At 37.0% G+C, this 20,479-nt stretch overlaps 1 long non-coding RNA gene across 2 annotated transcripts; it reads right to left on the reverse strand.

Annotated features, from left to right (window-relative positions):
• Positions 1–8,470: 8,470 nt before the first annotated feature.
• On the reverse strand, positions 8,471–16,576 carry LOC107779455 (uncharacterized). Of its 2 annotated transcripts, XR_012698676.1 has the most exons (4): positions 16,129–16,554; positions 10,718–11,656; positions 9,521–10,036; positions 8,471–9,031 (listed from the first exon to the last, which is right to left on the reverse strand). It is a non-coding gene; the product is annotated as an uncharacterized LOC107779455 (long non-coding RNA). The 2 variants fall into 2 exon arrangements; XR_001646617.2 differs by having other exon boundaries at positions 9,521–11,656; positions 16,129–16,576.
• Positions 16,577–20,479: the final 3,903 nt, after the last annotated feature.

Consider the following 20,479-nt stretch of genomic DNA (forward strand, 5'->3'; position numbering starts at 1 on the left):
TCATAGACCTGGTTATCCATCTACATGATTTTACTGCATCTAGATAGGTCATACTGTGCCAGAACTCTTACTTTGATGTATCGTTACTTAGGTTTGCTTCCACTCCAGGTTACTCCCATTGCTCATCCCATATGTATAAGTCTAAGTCATTTTAAGAATGACAGCCTGATCTCATCTCATACTGTTGAACTTTTATCCATCTATTGTTGATTCACCCTAATGTTGATCTATCATCTACCACTGATAACTTGACCTCTTATGTAACACTGCCGCTAGGGCTCACGTCTCATTGGGGTACATCTGAAGTAACTAGACTGATCCACTTGGGGCGATACCATGCTTCCTTAATCGTATTTCATAGCATCCCAATGTGATTCACCTTACGTGGGTATTTTCCACTATCAGGGCAGCATTTCATTTCTTTCTAAATGCTATTATTATTAGACTCCTTTGAGTTCATTCAGGCTATACTGAACTTTCTATAACTTAGAGAAACCATTAGCTCTATTATTCTCATGGGCTTAATCCCGATGACTTATCTATTCTCGTCACCTTCTTATTCGCCCTTTCTTATGCTTACTCCGGTCTTCCTAGAACTCTGTCGCTTTACCATACTTTAGCTCGGGACTTACACATATCTATTTATACTACTCGCAACCTTCATTCAACTTGTTTGCACCATAGATTCCCTTGTGCTATTCCGGAACATCAAGCGAGACATCACGTCATCTCTAACTCTTCTTTATTCTCTTAAATAGACCTCTTTGTCCCTAGAAACCATAGGCTGGAAGATATGCCACTGACGACGCTGCTATCTTCCTGTATATTGAATCCTAGTGCTTCTAGTCTTTTACCTAAAGTGTGGACCACTCTCATCTTTCTATACTTGAGTATTTCGTACGTTGTTCACCTTTACCTTTCATACTTTTAAAATACCACCTTACATTCTTCTATCTCTCTTTCATAACCTCCCTCCCAGATAGGTATAAATCACATCCACCATTTGAAGCTCTATTATAATACTTGCACCTCCGGTGCCTATACAATCCGATGGGAGCTTAATACTGAATTCTTATGAGGCTGGTATTTTTTTAACTGGCTTTATCATAGAGCCGTTATAGAATATGGTTGTTGTGCTATCCCTCTTTCACCTTTAATATTAAAAGTGATTTTGCTATGTTCACAATCATGATTCCTATAAATTCTGGGTCCAATAATCGGATTCCTGATTTACTTCGTTGATGTAACTCTTTAGTTTCCTCTTCCCTCTGATCAACCTTTGTGTAGGATTAAGCTATCTTCCGATCTTCAGCTCATGGTATTAGTTATTACTTTAGCCTTTCATGGGTGCTATGGAATATCCATGATACAATCTTCTAGCAATTCAATCCTTTGTCTATGACCTGGACTCAATTCTTTCTTTTAACTTATACTGGAGTCTTCTACGGCTGTATGATTATCAACATATATGTATACTCCGAAATCGCAAGTGTGTTCATAACGTAACTAACTCTGGATCATTGATCGAAGAATTCCTTTCGTTCCTTCTCAACTTTTTTTAAACATAAACTATTACTTTTCCTGGTCTTTTTGCCTCCTTGTTGCGTGCATACTTAGCTTGTCTTAGTGCCCACACATATTGGAATTCCATACAACTCATATAATCTTGAATATTACTTTTAATTTTACTTCCCGTTCATTAGCCACGGTAGGTGCCACTTTCCTTTGGAGTGCTTACAATGTTGTTGTGAGACTGTTGTTACACGACCATTTCCTCTTTAGGTCGTTGTGCTTAGGTTGAAGCCTTCTTCCTTATTTCCTCAGCTAGTCTTTCGTTGTAGTACTTAGGGAGAACCCTTGACTCTTGTAAAGCTGTGAGCTTATTATGGACTTTTTGATGTCCTTCCTTGCCTATAATCATCCATAGTTTATTACTTCCGTGCCCTTGTGCTTGTAGGGTTGCTTCTGAACTGATATTTTGACTGCCTTCCCAGTGGCACTTTCTTTTAACCCCGTAATACTCATACGGTACCTTTAACTACCCCGACTCCTATTTGAATATATCTCAAGTATTATAATGACATTACTGCGAGGTTGAATTCTCCATGTTGGGGTTTACTATATTTATTTTGCATGATCTGCTGATTTGTCTTTATCCTTTTGTCTAGCCATAATTGGGCTCTTCCTGAATCAACTACTAACTACTCGTTGTCCCATTCTCATACCAATATTCCGAGTAATCTTTCTTGGGTTATTTATTTTTTGTCTTAGCTTACCTCTCGCATTGGCTCCTTATTTATCAAAAACATCCCGGGTTGGAACCCTTACTTTCTTTTATTGACGTCGTGCTTGCATAATGTTCTGGAATCGTAGCATATCTGTAGGATTTGGATAAGTGAAATCTCATCCCTTTCTCATTTTCATCGCATTCTTCCTTTATCATTTCATATTCCCCCCTTTAGGGGAGTAGTAAGACTTGGAGCTATGACGACCTGCCTATAGATGTTACTCCTCTTCATCTTTGGCGTCCTTTCACATCATCAATGACCCTTACTCGCCTTGTGGTAATCCTTCTGTACCAAGGATAACAAAGTTCCTCACTCGCGATGGTGACACTTAGTGTAACTGGCACATACAGTCCCTTAAGCTTAATTTTGCTCATATTTCTTGCTTTAGGGAAGCGTCTCCCTGAATAACCATTCTCTGAATTTCTCATGAATCTTCTTCTATTGTCCATTCTATTATTGCCGGAACGAAATATGAAATTCTCATGATGTTGATCATTCAGTCCCTAATTCATGTTTAGTTTATCTTGTTCACCAGTCCATACTGATTTTTATTACTCCGAGGTCTAACTTTTCCTTCTGTTAACCATGTTAGAGTTGCGAACTTATCTCTCGAAATGAGGATGTGAATGTATGGCCTATACTCTTTTGTTGTCTTAAGGCCTGTCACATGTCGTCCTTTCCTTCGCTTGACTATAGACTATGTAATACTGTCATCTTTTTGATCTACCGATGTCCTCCATGTATCACATCTTACTCATAATGCTTCATTAACTCTCTTCTCATTTCCCGCTAACATTTCTGTCTAACACTTTATTTTGAAAATTTCAACAGGACATTCTTTTGCTTTTAGCTCCCCTTGCTCCATCTACTGGCTCTTCGGGTTGCCTAACATTCTTTCTCTACTAGGGACGGGAGCCATACTAAGGTAATATTTATCCCTTCCAGGCTTCTAGTGCTTATCATTGTAGTACTCATATCTAGCTGTACTATTTTTGGGGTGCACCATCGAGGTGTCTTACAAAGAGATCCACTACCAAGTTTGCACTGTCCTTCAGAAATGTCAACTAACTCTACCAATCCATCCACTATTTTGGGTTACTCTATCCCCAGCCGGATTTGGATAACTCGTCCTTCTCTTAAACTATGTCTGTTAGCTCCCATAGGGCATAACTGAGATCGGTGTGGCCGATTGTACATACATCTGTCACTGTTGAAGATAACTCAAAATGCTTATATCTCCTTCCCTGAATGGTAAATAATGATAATCTTTATTAACTGGGTACCTCGTATCCATCTTCATCTTTCTTCTTTTACTTCTTGAAACTTGAATTTATCTTCTGAATCTCTCATTATCTTTCACCATAAAGGTGGATAAATATTCTTGCCTCAAGGTTCCTTATCAAGAGGCTTACACGTCTTAGTATACATATGATCTACTGAATACCTCATATTTATCCATCATAAGCATGATGCAATTGAGTTCCTCTGACTCAACTCTTCCACATCTATATCTCTTACCAACCGTCTTTCTGGATGTGGGCATCGTTGTATTACGAATAAGATAGAATTTAGGAAGCTGAGTTCTACCACACGATCTAGAATAAGAAGAAATAGTGACAGTCCTGAATGCGCTGTAGCCTCCTGCTTATAAGTGTGGTGTACGACACACCCATAAATAAGACTCTACTAGACATGGCTTGTAGACTCCCTAGGACAGAACTGCTCTGATACCACTTTTGTCACGACCCAAATCGATGGGCTGTGACGGGCACCCGATACCTTACTCGACCGAGTACCAACATAACGTATCTTTCTTATTACTTTATCATATACACGTGACATACGGGCCTAATAGGCCAACATAATCATTTATAAACTCAAAACATAGGCCGACAAGGCCGTACAATATTTCACGTACACGACATATGTCTACAAGCCTCTAAGAGTACATAATTGTCATAAAAGGTCAGGACAGAGCACATCTAAATCATACTGACCAAACAAGCAACTACGCAGCAAATGAAGTGCACTAATATCTTCTGTTGAGCTGATCGCCTACTTGGAGGACTCTCGACCTGTCTATCGAGACATGCGAGCATGAAACGCAGCGTCCCCAGGCAAAAGGGACATCAGTATAAATAATGTACCGAGTATGTAAGGCAATATACTGAAAGCTGAAACTGAACTGATAATATAATAACTGAAAGTAACTGGGAGTCAAAGATAATATGAAGATATGCTACCTGCTGATACTGACTCAACTCTATCAATATAGTGAGTAAAATAGTTGTCCGGCTCTTAATATAGTAAGTAAAATAGTTGTCCGACCCTATAAGGCTCGGTATATATATAACTGCTCTGTCGTAGTAGGCTCGCTCATATGCGCTCGGCCATACTAGGCTCTGTATCTCGGCCAATTGGGCTCGCTTATAGGCGCTCGGCCATAGTAGGCTCGGTATATAACTTACCATCTGATCAGAGGTTGTCCAATAAGGGCCTGCCTATCGATTATATCTCGATGGTAATGAAAATACTATAATACTGTATATATAGACTTTCTGCTCTCTTGACTGGAAAAAGGAAATACTCAATTGAATATGAAGTCCCGATAAGGAGAATATTGTAACTTACAAAACTAGAAAAATATATGTAAATTCCGGGATATGAATTCTTCTTTATGCTTCGTTATCAAACTCGTGTAATTACGAGATCATGCCAAAATGAAGGAAAATTAACATACCTGGAGTAGGGAAAAATTCGTACGATATTCTTGTAAAAGGTTGCACCATACTCCCTTAGAATCGCAAATATTCCGTTGTTATTACGCAGAGTAATCCCGTATGAATTGCTTTACTAATCTAAGAATAGCCGTTGCTACTGTAACATGAAGTCTTATGTGAGCTTCCAACATCTCCTCCAAAAATGAATTTGATATCAATTGAATATCATTTGTAAAGATGACTAACTTGAAAATCCTTCTACGTTTTCTTTATGGCAAAGTGTAGTTTCCATGTGTTATCTTGATAGATTGCCCAACGACCCCTTAATGCCACCTATCCGAAGGATTAATGAGTCATCAACTTGACCTTGAAGTGTAATGCTTATCCAAATGTGCTTAATTAATCACCCAATAATTCCTTAATTAACTAGGTAATCTCCCATTACTCAATAATTAACCAATTTCCCATATAATAAAGAATTATCTCAAATTACTTAAAATACTACTTATTTTTAATACACCCTTATACATCATACTATTATGGTCATATGGTACCTTGCTCGCCGGTCGTCCTTTCCTTCACTTGACTATAGACAATGTAATACTGTCATCTTTTTTATCTACCGATGTCATCCATGTATCACATCTTACTCATAATGCTTCATTAACTCTCCTCTCATTTCTTACTAACATTTCTGTCTAACACTTTATTTTGAAAATTTCAACAGGACATTCTTTTGCTTTTAGCTCCCCTTGCTCCATCTACTGGCCCTTCGGGTTGCCTAACATTCTTTCTCTACTAGGCACGGGAGCCATACTAAGGTAATATTTATCCCTTCCAGGCTTCTAGTGCTTATCATTGTAGTACTCATATCTAGCTGTACTATTTTTGGGGTGCACCATCGAGGTGTCTCACAAAGAGATACACTACCAAGTTTGCAATTTCCTTCAGAAATGTCAACTAACTCTACCAATCCATCCACTATTTTGGTTTACTCTATCCCCAGCCGGATTTGGATAACTCGTCCTTCTCTTAAACTATGTCTGTTAGCTCTCATAGGGCATAACTGAGATCGGTGTGGCCGATTGTACATACATCTGTCAGTGTTGCAGATAACTCAAAATGCTTATATCTCCTTCCCTGAATGGTAAATAATGATAATCTTTATTAACTGGGTACCTCGTATCCATCTTCATCTTGCTTCTTTGACTTTTTGAAACTTGTATTTATCTTCTGAATCTCTCATTATCTTTCACCATAAAGGTGGATAAATATTCTTGCCTCAAGGTTCCTTATCAAGAGGCTTACACGTCTTAGTATACACATGATCTGCTGAATACCTCATATTTATCCATCATAAGCATGATGCAAAAATTGAGTTCCTCTGACTTAACTCTTCCACATCTATATCTCTTACCAAACGTCTTTTTGGATGTGGGCATCATTGTATTACGAATAAGATAGAGTTTAGGAAATTGAGTTCTTACAACTGAGTTCTACCACACGATCTAGAATAAGAAGAAAGAGTGACAGTCCTGAATGCCCTGTAGCCTCCTTCTTATAAGTCTGGTGCATGACACACCCATAAACAAGACTCTACTAGACATGACTTGTAGCCTTCCTAGGACAGAACTGCTCTGATACCACTTTTGTCACGACCCAAATCGATGGGCCGTGACGGGCACCCGATACCTTACTCGATCGAGTACCAACGTAACGTATCTTTCTTATTACTTCATCATATACACGTGACATACGGGTGTAATAGGCCAATATGATCATTTATAAACTCAAAACATAGGCCGACAAGGCCGTACAATCTTTCACGTACACGACATATGTCTACAAGCCTCTAAGAGTACATAATTGTCATAAAGGTCAGGACAGAGCACATCTAAATCATACTGACCAAACAAGCAACTCCGCAGCAAATGAAGTGCACTAATATCTTCTGTTGAGCTGATCACCTACTTGGAGGACTCCCGACCTGTCTATCGAGACCTGCGGGCATGAAACGCAGCGTCCCCAGGAAAATAGGACGTCAATACAAAATAATGTACCGAGTATGTAAGGCACTATACTGAAAGCTAAAACTGAACTGATAATATAATAACTGAAAGCAACTGGGGGTCACTGATAATCTGAAGATATGCTTACCTGCTGATACTGACTCAACTCTCTCAATATAGTAAGTAAAATAGTTGTCCGGACTTATAAGGCTCGGTATATATATAGTTTCTCTGCCGTAGTAGGCTCGCTCATAGGCACTCGGCCATACTAGGCTCTGTATCTCGGCCAACTGGGCTCGCTCATAGGTGCTCGGCCACAGTAGGCTCGGTATATAACTTACCATCTGATCAGAGGTTGCCCAATAGGGGCCTACCCATCGATTATAGCTCGATGGTAATGAAAGTACTGTAATACTGTATATAGAGACTTTATGCTCTCTTGACAGGAAAAAGGAAATACTCAATTGAATATGAAGTCCCGATAAGGAGAATATTGTAACTTACAAAACTAGAAAAATATACGTAAATTCCGGGATATGAATTCTTCTTTATGCTTCGTTATCAAACTCGTGTAATTACGAGATCATGCCAAAATGAAGGAAAATCTTAGCCTTAACATACCTGGAGTAGGGACAAATTCGTACGATATTCTTGTAAAAGGTTGCACCATACTCCCTTAGAATCGCAAATATTCCGTTGTTATTACGCAGTGTAATTCCGTATGAATTGCTTTACTAATCTAAGAATAGCCGTTGCTACTGTAACATGAAGTCTTATGTGAGCTTCCAACATCTCCTCCAAAAATGAATTTGATATCAATTGAATATCATTTGTAAAGATGACTAACTTGAAATTCCTTCTACGTTTTTTTATGGCAAAGTGTAGTTTCCATGTGTTATCTTGATAGATTGCCCAACGACCCCTTAATGCCACCTATCCTAAGGACTACTGAATCATCAACTTGACCTTAATTTGCTGCCACCTTGAAGTGTAATACTTATCCAAATGTGCTTAATTAATCACCCAATAATTCCTTAATTAACTAGGTAATCTCCCATTACTCAATAATTAACCAATTTCCCATATAATAAAGAATTATCTCAAATTACTTAAAATAGTACTTACTTTTAATAAACCCTTATACATCATACTATTATGGTCATATGGTACCTTGTATGGCACTAGTCCATAAATACGGGGTATTATAGCTTGGACCGTATTTTATCCCAAATTACCAAACTTCGACGAAACTCATTTTCTTCTATTTGCTTACCTTCTCTCCTTTACGAATTTACTCATCACGTGTTTGAAATAGCATAATGCTTATAATCCCAAAATAATCTAATTCCCGGACTTACGTCGATTATCTTACGTCGAAATTTTAACATGCGAAAATGCGGGATGTAACAAAATATATGATCAAATTAGGGAATCTCAGGTAGAACCACTTTGATGCTCACAATTCTTTGTTTAAAATGTTTTGCTTAGTCAACAATCCAGCATATAAGGAAGATATACAAGTAAATTAGGTAAACAGTCAAGAAACTTACAAGTAAGGATGAAATGCAATAACCAAATATCAGTCTGTTACGGCGCTCAAGCCGATCCAATAACAATAAGCCAATAAGGTATGTTGCGGCATGCAACCTGATCCAAATACAGTAAACAGCTCTCCCAGAGCTCACATCAACCAGAAACCCGTCGGTCTCTCAAAATCTGCATGTACACTATCAAGAGAGAAACATGAGAGGGTGACCCTAGGGAGATGGATCCTTATCCACACGCAAGCACGACCAATTTAACGTGCTACCAGCCCGGCGTGGTCACAAGCTCAATATCATAATTCGCCCGGTGTGATCACAGGCTCAATGTGATGGATCTGCCCGGTGTGGTCATATGCTAACAATCTGCCTGGCGTGGTCATACGCATATCATCACAATCCACCCGGAGTGGTCACTGGCATAACAAGACAATCTGCGCGGCGTGGTCACATGCATAACAACACAATTCACCCTGCGTAGTCACATGCATAACAACATAATCCGCTCGGTGTGATCACAGGCATCCAATCCAATAATATCACACAGGAGCAAATATATAAGAATACATGTATGAGATGAATGAATAACAAATCGCATGCTCCTGGACTAGTATAAATGACATGCTAAAGTGTAGCATGTGGAAAGTGTCTATTATAGCTCAAATCGATAATTTCATCACAGAATAGCTTTTATGAAGTTCATTCAGGGATTAAACCTCTAGTAGCCTCAAACATGGCTCAAAACGTTCATACAATATTACAAATATGAGAAACATCATAGCTTAAAGCTTAACAGTCAATTCTAGGCTTATCATAACCTAAGCACAACCCGAGCATGGATAAATACCCCCCAGTGTTAGCACATGGGCTCAAACCCCGCACATGTGTGCACCCATAGCACGTAGGTATCACAAAAAATTCAGGCAACTAGTGCCTCAATTAAGTTTAGATAAGATACTTACCTTGAACAAGCCAAATCCAATACCGAGCAAGCCAAACAATACTCTAGAAATGCCATCCTGCGCGTATCGACCTCCGAACGGCTCGAAACTAACTAAAAGCAACTCAAATACATCAAATAATGCCTAAGGAAACAATCCTAAATGATAAAGGTTAAATCTTTACACATTTACTCAAAGTCAACCAAAAATTCAAATACGGGCCCGCACCTCGGAACCCAACAAAACTTACAAAATCTGATAACTCATTCAATTATGAGTCTGACCATACTAATTTCACTCAAATCTGACTCCGAATTGATGTTTAAAACTCAAAAATTCACTTTAGGAAAGTTTAGACAAAACCCCCTAATTTCTCTTTTAAAATCACCAATTAATTACCGAAATTGAAGATGGAATCACGGAATAAAATTAATACCGAGTAAAAAAATACTTACCCCAATCCATGTGGTGAAGATCGCCTCCAAAATCGCCCAAATCCGAGCTCCATAGCTCAAAATATGATAAAATGACAAAGACCTTCAAAATAGTGTACTTTAAACACTGCTCTAGAGGTACTCTTCGCGGTCGCTATTCAAAAATTTTCCAGCACACATTTTACCCTTCACGATCGCGGCCATTTCCCCGCGATCGCAATGAACAAATTTCTATTACCCTTCCCAAACCCTTCTCATATAGCCTGTAGTGCATCAGCCTTAACTTTTCATACATAACTCTAAATGAAAGATGATTTGATTTTATGAAAACTACACACAAAGTTCTATAACTTTTGTTTTTGGATTATCTCCAAATTCCTTATAGATTGCAAGATATACGCTTCCAAAATCGGGTCAGTGACAGCAGAATTTTCTTCTACGCGATTGCGAACAGGCTTCCGCGATCGCGATTCAAAGTTCCCCAAACAGCAATTTGCTCTTCGGGAACCTATGAAACTAGAGCTCATGACTAATCAACTAAAAAGTCAAACTCGAGCCCGCACCTCGAAAACCAACAAAACTTACAAAATCTGAATTCCCATTTAATTATGAGTCCAACCATACTAATTTCACTCAAATACTCTGAATTGATGTTCAAAACTCAAAAATTTACTTTAGAAAAGTTTAGACAAAAACTCCAATTTCACTTTTAAAATCACCAATTAATACCAAAATCGAAGATGGAATCACGGAATAAAATCAATACCGAGTAGAAAATACTTACCTCAATCCATGTGGTGAAGATCGCCTCCAATATCGCCCAAATCTGAGCTCCATAGCTCAAAATATGATAAAATCACCAAGACCTTCAAAATAATGTACTTTAAACACTGCTCCAGAGGTACCCTTTGCGATCGCGGCCATTTCTTCACATTCGTGATGAACAAATTTCCATTACCCTTCCCAAACTCTTCTTAGACATCCTATAGTGCATCAGCCATAAATTTTTGTACATAACTCCAAATGACAAATGTTTTAATTTTCTGAAAACTAGACAAAAAGGTCCACAACTTTCATTTTTAGATGATCTCCAAATTCCTTATAGATTGTAAGATATAAGTTTCCAAAGTCGGGTCAGTGATTGCAGAATTTTCTTCTACGTGATCGCGAATAGGCTTCCGCGATGGTGATTCACAGTGCCTCAAAGAGCAATTTTCTCTTTGCGACCGCGACCAAAAGGCCGTGATCGCGATGCACACCCCTGTGGCAAAAAATCAGCAACTAAAAATGGTCTAGAAAATCACCCCGAAACTCACCCGAGCCCCTCGGGATCCCGTTCGAACATACCAACAAGTCCCGAAATATATTACAGACCTACTCGAGGACCCAAATCACACATTATGACATCAAAATCATGAATCGTCGATCAAGATCAATCACTTAAGTTCATAAACTTCAAAGTTCGAACCAAGCGTCCGATTCAAGCTTAACCAATGCGGAATGAATCCAAATTCTTTATAAAACTTCCAAATGACATATCGAACCTAGTCTCACTCCTGGAACAACGATCCAAACCCAATAACATTAAAGTCAACTCCCGGTCAAACTTATGAATATTTCAAGTCTTCAAATTACCAGCTTTCGCCAAATAGTACCGAAACCTTCTAGAAAAACCCAAATGCAAATCCAGGCATACACCGAAGTTTAAAATCACCATCCGGACCTAATGAAACCATCAAATACATAAAAGTCAAACTTGATCAACTCTTGCAACTTTAAGCTTCAAACATGAAATTCATTCTTCCAAACTAATTCCGAATCACTTGAAAATCGAAATCGAAGATACATACAAGTTATAATATATCATATGGAGCTACTCATGCTATCAAACTACCGAGCAAAGTGCAAATGCTCAAAACGACCGGTCAGGTCGTTACAATAATTTCCCTATAATTTGTCTTCAATGGCTATTGAACTTTACCTATCATGATTTAGTTAGTAAAATGCGTATGTATTGTGGTTACTCTTGATGAAAAATCATGTTGAGACTTTATGATTAGCTGAGCTAAACCTTATGTTGACATTATGTATATTACACCAGTATTAGTTAAATGATAGTCATACTACCATGTTAGCTAATCGATTAAGTCATGTTCTTAAGCTTCTCCTGATGTCCTATTTAAATCTCACACCTGTTGTACTGTGCTATTTTGATCCTTATGTCTGTGACATTATGCTACATTGTTTCAGTTCAATAGAATGAGTCTCGCCACAATTTTGTACTTTCATGTTGACCTGTTTGACTCTAGTTGACAGCTTGTTCATGCCACTATGATGAAATGTTTTCTGTGTGTTTCTTATGATAAAGGGATCACATAATAAATCTTGTTGGACTGCTCATATATATATTGATATAATTTGGGATTAGCCCTATAATGAGTGTTAATATTTGCTACCTCATGACTGTTTGAGCTTTTTAGTAGTGGCTACTTGAAACCTTTGTTATTGTGTTGGTTGAATGACTCTTATTGACCCATATACTTATGCTCGCATATGTCATGTTGACCCTATTAAACAAATTGTGTTCAGGGACAATTATATGACCTTAGTCTGATTATACTTGAATCACTGTGTTAACCTACTAAGACTTTATACCTGCAGTAATCTTGACCTTTCTATGATATTGTATTGGCTTGAGTTCAGTGAGTAATTCTCATTAAGATACCTCTTCATAATGCTCGTGTTGATCTGTTCTTGCCTAAATAACTCTAGCTGGTAAAGTTGATCATGATACCATGTTATTCTGATTCATGAGTGCCTATCATGACAACTTGTATATAAATCATGTATTGAACCTTGTTGGCATACCCTGCTAGTGAACCTATCTACATATCCAAAATGACAACTTATTGTGATCTAATTAAAAGGGAATATCATTATTTTCTATCTCATGCCTGTTGATACCACTGTTTATAGAGAACTTAATTAGGAATCTGAAGTTGTTTGGATCAAGCGACTTGATAATCTGATAGGCTACATGTTGTCACTACTAGATGTCATGATCATTAGGCTACATAAAAACTAAAAGCTAGCCTCTCATATTCATGTTGTTGTCCATGTTGACCTAGCTGTTTAGTGTGATCTTTGGGGACTCCTATTGATGTTATTGGCATGAGTGTTTAACAAAAAGTCATGTTTGTGTACCAACCTGTTAGAACTACTTTAAAAGCTATTATCTTATTCTGTGACCAGCTCTAGTGATTTGAATCATGCTTAGGAAAGATTCTAAAATTTTTGATCTTTAAGGAGGATAACAGAATGAGTATGCATGTTTATCTTTGACAACCACTGATACCTTAGACTTCTTAACCTAGCATATCTGACCTTAAAATTATAAATGGAACTTAGTTAATTGGCAACATGTAATCAGCCATCTGCCCCTTACAATTGTATCATAGTAATAATACTCTTAGGTATTCTACACCTTAAGACCCTTGATATTATTAGTATTTTAACAGTCAATATGGGATGACCTATCTTTATACTCAGTGCTCTGGTAAAGAGTATTCCAAAGTTGAAATTATGATGGTTCTTGGCTGATTGTGCTCTAATGATGGTTGCAAAGTCTAATGTGGCTATGTGTTCTCAGTTTGTTGAACTTCTGTGTGTCTGAATCTCTGAAAGGTTTATCATGAACCTTTGTATTTAATTATGGCAATGTGAAACTGCTAAAGTTGACACTTTATTTGTATTCAAACCATTAAGGAGGAATACGAGTTAATGATCAAGGGTGTTTAGGTGTGAGGTTGGTTTGTGGTTGAGATACCCCTCCCTAAGTACTGTTCGGGGCCCATGAGACCCTCATAAACTCTAAAATATCAAGGGTCCCACAGGGGAACTTTATCCATAAAATGAGGTTTATCCTAAGCCTTTGATCACATATTTAATTAATCCTCATTAGGTTAACACAAATAAAATTGGCTCTATTGTATTTCAGTCCCCTTTGTTATTATTTACTTGTCATGATTTTATCTTATTGATATCCGCTAATTATCTTCTTTGTTCCTTTTGTATGTATGTTCGATCTGGGCCTGCTGAGTCCATTTGGAGCTCAGGCCCAACATCAAAACTTGGGATACTTCCCCTGTACCTGTTGAGTCTACTTCTGTTGATTTAAATCCCGTTGGTCCTAGTTTGCTTACCAGCCCAATTATTAAAGAGTCCAGCTCTCCATTCCATTATCTTAAATGATAGTTGTTTGTCATTTTCTATTCTACGTGCATATCTTTGGAAGAACTAACTTTATTATTGCATACTTTTAATATCTTAATAGGCAAACCAAGACCTATAGGTAAAAAAGTTTATTACTGAACTCAATGTTTCTGTTATTCTAATGTTTCGAGAATTAACATTTAAAACTAACCTTTCTAATAAATAAGAAGTTTCATTACCACTAATGACTTTCAGCTTTAAGCTCTTTGGCAGATTCGAAAACAAAAAGCAAACCCCCTTTGGAAAATCATCAAATGGATCGCACATAATAAAAGGAACTGTTTCAAAAGATAAGAGCAACCATACAAAGCAGTGCTAACAAGAAACAACAAAGGAATTCGAAAACATAAGGCATTTCATTAGGACCATTTTCATGAAACAAAAAAGGTATACCCTTCCTCAACCAAATTATATTTTAGTAGTCTCCTGTTCTATACGTTATAAAGAATTACAAATAAGTATCACTCTTTTCAAATAAAGTACACAATCTCTTTCTCAAAATAAGTTTTCAAACAAGATTTGAAGTATTTTTGCAAAATCTCCCTTAGTAATTTCAAACAGAATATAGATATTCCTTTACCCAAACTTAGCCTAAGTTTAAGGAGCTACCTCAGGTAGATTTCAAGGGATGCCTAACACCTTCCCCTTAGAATAACTAGAACCCTTACCCAAATCTCACCGGTTATCAAACTTTTAGGATACTAATTTTCACAGACTTATAGGTACCCTAATATACCTTAAATATTAGGTGGCGACTCTTTTCTTTTATCAACTTCAGAAGAACCACTAGTTGTATTTTTTTTTTGACTTGTGCAAAATAGGGTGCAACAGTTATCATTTTAGGCAAGCAAGCAGGATCACTGTTACACTCTAAATCAAAGTTTGTCATGTACTTCCTTTTTATTCATGTTACCATGATAAACACACATACACCATTCTACATTAGCTGAACATAATAACATAATACTAGGAACAAGACTATTAACTAAAGTTCCTTGATTAAACAAACAAATTAGCATGGTAATGTAGGCATAACTATTGGGGGGATCCTGTTAATTACTAAAGAACAGGATACTATAGACATGAGGGTCATTCAAGCAAGACAACATAATGATATAAACATAAGGTTCTTTTAGTTGATTAAATAGGATGGCATGAAAGGTTTAGGAAAATCACTCAATCAGCTTAATCCACATAATAATACGAGCATAAATATCACTTAATCAATAAAGCAATAGTATAGGCCAAACAAGCAGATTAACATAAAGGGTTAACAGGATGAGGATCATAATAATATCAATTCAATTAAATAAGACATACACCTAATGATAATATCAGTATAAGACACAAAAATCAATGATCACTATAAGATATTGATGTAAACAACAACATAAGGATAAACATAACAATGAACATGAAGTATCAATAAAGATCAAAACAAGCAGCAGAACACAATAAAAAGCCACATGTCTGCTGATGAACATCTTGAAGAAGAATGGGAAAGTAATTAACAGAAAACATCAAAAAAACATAACTACATGATAATACATGAACAACTGGATAATAAAGAGGGGGTCAGTGGTTTACTGACATTCTTCGGAGCAGCAAACCAAGTAGAGGTAATTACTAGACTTTTAGAGACCCAACCACACAATCAATTTGTAACAGTCTAGTTCGAGTAGAAATGAAGGAAAAGAAATTATAGAAGAATTTTTGAGTATTTAAGTAGATAGCATTTACTGGATTTTTTAGGTAATTCCTCTGTTTGGTGAGAGCATTAATGCCCTCTATTTATAGTGGCCATTGGAGCCTTTAGGGTGCCGTTTGAATTTTAAAGACATAGTGAACGATGATGAATGTTGATGAGAGCAAGAGGGGGGAAACATGAGGAAAAAAGAAGGGAAAATCAGAAGGAGAGATTACCTATTCGAAATGATGAAGAAATTATCCATTGAGGCCTAACAGACCGCTGGTTAAAACCAATGTCTAGAGGTCATTGTGTTTGAACTCTGGACTAAGAATTGTCATTGTGATGTCTGAGATCTCATAGATCTATAGTTTGCATGCAACCAATTCGAACGATCAGAAGATGAAATGATTATATTCTTGTTTTTCACATTTTGGTCTAGGCTTTCAAGGGATGGAATTCGAAATCGGGTGAGGAAAAAGGAAATCTTAGCGGGATTCACGGTTGACAGAGGAAGAATGATGAAGCTTTGGATCTCTTGAATGACCTTGAAAATTTTTGTGCAAGGTTTGAGAGATAGCAGATTATGAGCGGAGGAGAGAAAAGATAGAAAAAGGGGAAATAAGGGCGGCTGGTGAGACCAAAATGGTCTCTAGGGTTTGGGGTTACCTCAGTTAGTTATAGACCGTTGATGAGTTTGATCAACGATCCGAATTGGTTGTGTATGTTGTTTGCATTTGGGAGGGTGCGATGTGGTGCTTTGCTATTGGTTGAGGGTGAATGGCATGGATCACTAAGTAGGAAAGGTAATGGGGCCGCTGAACTGGGTCATGGGTGTTGGGCCAATGTTTTGGGCTAAATTTTGGATATTAGGCTGGATCAGAATTTAAACAATAGCCACATTGAATTAAAACCAATTGATTGCAAGTGTAGCCTATTTTAAGTTTTAACCCCCTTTATAACTAAATTATTAGACTTATTTAATCCCAATAAAATATAATAAAATATAATTAACGCCTGTATTATTAATTACTATAATTAATTAATTCCAAAGACTATAATATTTGTTAATTAATTAAAGTAATAGAGGTAATATAATTATAAATATTTAAGACTAAATTCTTACTAAAAATAGAATTAATATTATTAACTTATTATTACTTATTATATTATATATATTTGTAAAAATTGGATACTAATAATTTTCTAAAAATACTCTACTACATTTATTACTGATCAATAAGCGTAAAAATATAATTTAAAAGGGGAGGGTCAAAATTGGTTATCAATAGGGCCCACATGCTCAAAAACCGAGTCAAGCGGTAGATCCCGACTATCTATAACATGTCACGACCCAAAATACCACCGGCGCCATAATGATGCCTAACACTGCTTGCTACCCAATCAAACAACCAATATGCATAAATAATCTTCAACAACAACATTAAATAATCTTAAATGAGGAATAATATAAATAACTGAGTCAAAATATCGATACAACTGAGAACCACCCAAAATTCTGGCGTCACCGAGTATATGAGCTCTATAGAATAAGTAATTATAAGGTCTGAGTAGAATACAATAATGTCCAAAATACTAAACAGTAATAACATAAAATAAGGAAAGGGACTTCAAGGCCTGCGAACGGAACAACAGTGGTACCTCGAAATCTCCAACTACCCCGGATACAGCTCATTAGCAACTACCACAATCAACAACGCCTGGATCTGCACATAACGTGTAAAGTATAGTATGAGTACAACCGACCCTTTGTACTCAATAAGTAACAAGCATATCCTTAGTCTGAAAGCAATGACGAGATTGATATAATCCAATACTCTTTTTCAACAGCCAACAACAACAATAACAGCATAATAATAGAGGAAAAACAACTCAATTATATCAGATTCATCTTTATCACAATATAAGAAAAATAAGCATGCTTTCCAAATATCTTTTATAGCATCGACTATAAAGACATCAAATATCAATTAGCATGAAGAAAATACAACTATATGCCTACATTACAAGTATACATGCCAAAATCAATAACTTCATAGTTTAATCATCAAGTAATCACAATCTTAGCGCATACATAGTGCCAAGCACAAATACCCCTCAATCATATTCTCAGCATGCTCTCGGTGCTTGGCTCGAAAGTCCTTGAATCATCACACATACACACACACTCAACATTGTATGGATGCCTGGCTCGAAGCCCCTGAATCATCACACATACACACACACTCAACATTGTACGGGTGCCTGGCATAACCCTCTCACTAAGCACATATCAAGTGCCTACACTCATAGGATTATACCTAAGGGGCAGACCCTAGTCCAAGTGCTAATCAGATCAAAAGTCAACGATCAGTATTATTCAGGCCAATTTGGGGCATGTCGTATCATCCCCTCATAATCAATATCAACATTCAGCAATCATTTCCACTTAAGCCCAATATGGGACCTGGATGCAAACATCACCTCACAATCAATAACAACACCGCTCTATGGCCCAGCATCAGTCATCAGTCTGCTCAAATCTCAACATACTTATATCTTACAGTGCTATGATCAAAACACCGTACGAAATAAGCTAGTGTGCCACAACTCAGCTGAACCACATGTCACTTACACAAGGACACTAACAACTTATGAGATAATATATAAAGAAGGCCCAGATACAGAGATATAACACGCATATATAATAACATGAATGAAAAATGTGACTATGGCTAAAGCAAATAGCTCAATATATCAAAATATTTCCCTATCATGTCTCAAACAGATGAGTAACAACCTAAAGATGATTTCTAGCATGAATAATAGCTCACGTAGTCAAACAAGCGAAGAAAATATGATATCAAAGAAGCATAATAGCAAACAAGGCATATAATAGCCTAGAATCTACCCGGATCATGAATAATCACGATGCACGCATATGCGCTCGTCACCTCACATGTGCGTCACCCCGAACATATAGCAAACATCATAGCCTATGGGAAAATATCATCAATTGATGGTAGGCTAGAAACCCGTATTTTAGCCATAGTATTGCATTCTAATTATTTCATCATACGTGTGTTTGAGCTTAAATGATAGTGAATTATACTTATTACGTATTTTATGCCTTGTAGGAAATGATTCTAGGCTATTTAAGAAATTTTGAGTGAAATCGAACAAGTTGGAGCTTTGAAGTCTGAGTAGAAGCCCAAAAAATAGGTCGGGATCATGTTCGAGAGGTCGAGGACCAAGTCTGGATATCAAAAAGTGAACACATGAATTTACTTTTGAGAAAAAGCCACTACCGAACGGCATGGGGTGCCACGAGGTGCGGTGCGGAAGTGCAAAGTAGCCTGACAAGAAAAAACTGCGAGCTCTCTGGATTTCCTCACTAGTGCACTGCATGGGGCGGTGCGGCGTGACTGTGCAAAATTGTCAGAGTGATCTCCAAGTTCAGCTAGGAAAGGGTAGTTTCGTCCGGACTTGTTTCTACACTATATAAATACACCAAAAACACGATTTAGAAGGGACTTTTGACCTATGAAAGATTGGAGAACCAACCAAGGCAAGAAGACTCAAGAATTCATCACTAATACAAACCTGCAATCGGTGCAATACGGGAGTTTGTATCGAAATCAGTAGCTTTGATGTTTTCTTTGTTCTTTAACTTATTTGAGATGTATTACTCTATTGTTATGGAGTAATTTCCAATAGGGTGTTGACAGATACAGTGTTTTGATAGTTTGATTAGGGATTCAATTCTTGATAATTATTAGAATTAATTGATGGAGCTTTAATTGGTATTGTGAGTTATTTATTGTTTTGCTTAATCGAAAGAGGAGTTTGATATTGAATTTCGTCACCTCTTATGCTCTAATTTAAATTCGTGATTCAAATAGGTAATCGAAAGAGCCTCTTGAATTGTTAATCGAACTAGAAAATAGGGAAATATTCGAGAGAAGTTACCCTTTAGATCATAACCATCATTTGATTGTTGCAATTGTTCGCCGTGCTTCAATTGGATTAATTACTGAATTAATGCTTAATCGAAAGAGGATCATTAACTTCAAGTGCAATCTGATTATCGGGTGAATTCGTGAGTATCAACCGTATTATAGAGTGAATTAACTCAAGAATTGGATCTCGAGTCGGTTATCTTTCACCTATCTAGTCAAATACCCTTATTTCTCTCATTGATATTTCTTCGTTGCTCATCTGCTGTCTTTTTTGATCAACTGTTACTTGCTTAATTTTTTGTAGTTAATCGTAGTAATAGTCATCAAATCAAGTGTTAATTTTTCCGGATAGTAATCAACTGGAGATTATTTGAATACTGTTTAAATTCAATCCCTGTGGAGACGATAATAAATCTATAGTATCTTTGACTAACGAGCAATAATTAAATGAGATGTTTTGAGCTCGTAAAGTTTTGGCACCGTTGCCGGGGATTGGCAATCAATAGTGTTTAAAATAGTTTTTAGTACTAATTCAGGAACTAATTTTTACTTTAGTTATTCATGTTTCTTACTTGTTGTAGGATACAGGTTTGATTTCTCTGGTGTATGACTCGATCGTTTTCAAAGG

The sequence above is a fragment of the Nicotiana tabacum genome, chromosome 14 (assembly GCF_000715075.1).
Source record: "Nicotiana tabacum cultivar K326 chromosome 14, ASM71507v2, whole genome shotgun sequence".
Classification (NCBI taxonomy): Eukaryota; Viridiplantae; Streptophyta; class Magnoliopsida; order Solanales; family Solanaceae; genus Nicotiana; species Nicotiana tabacum.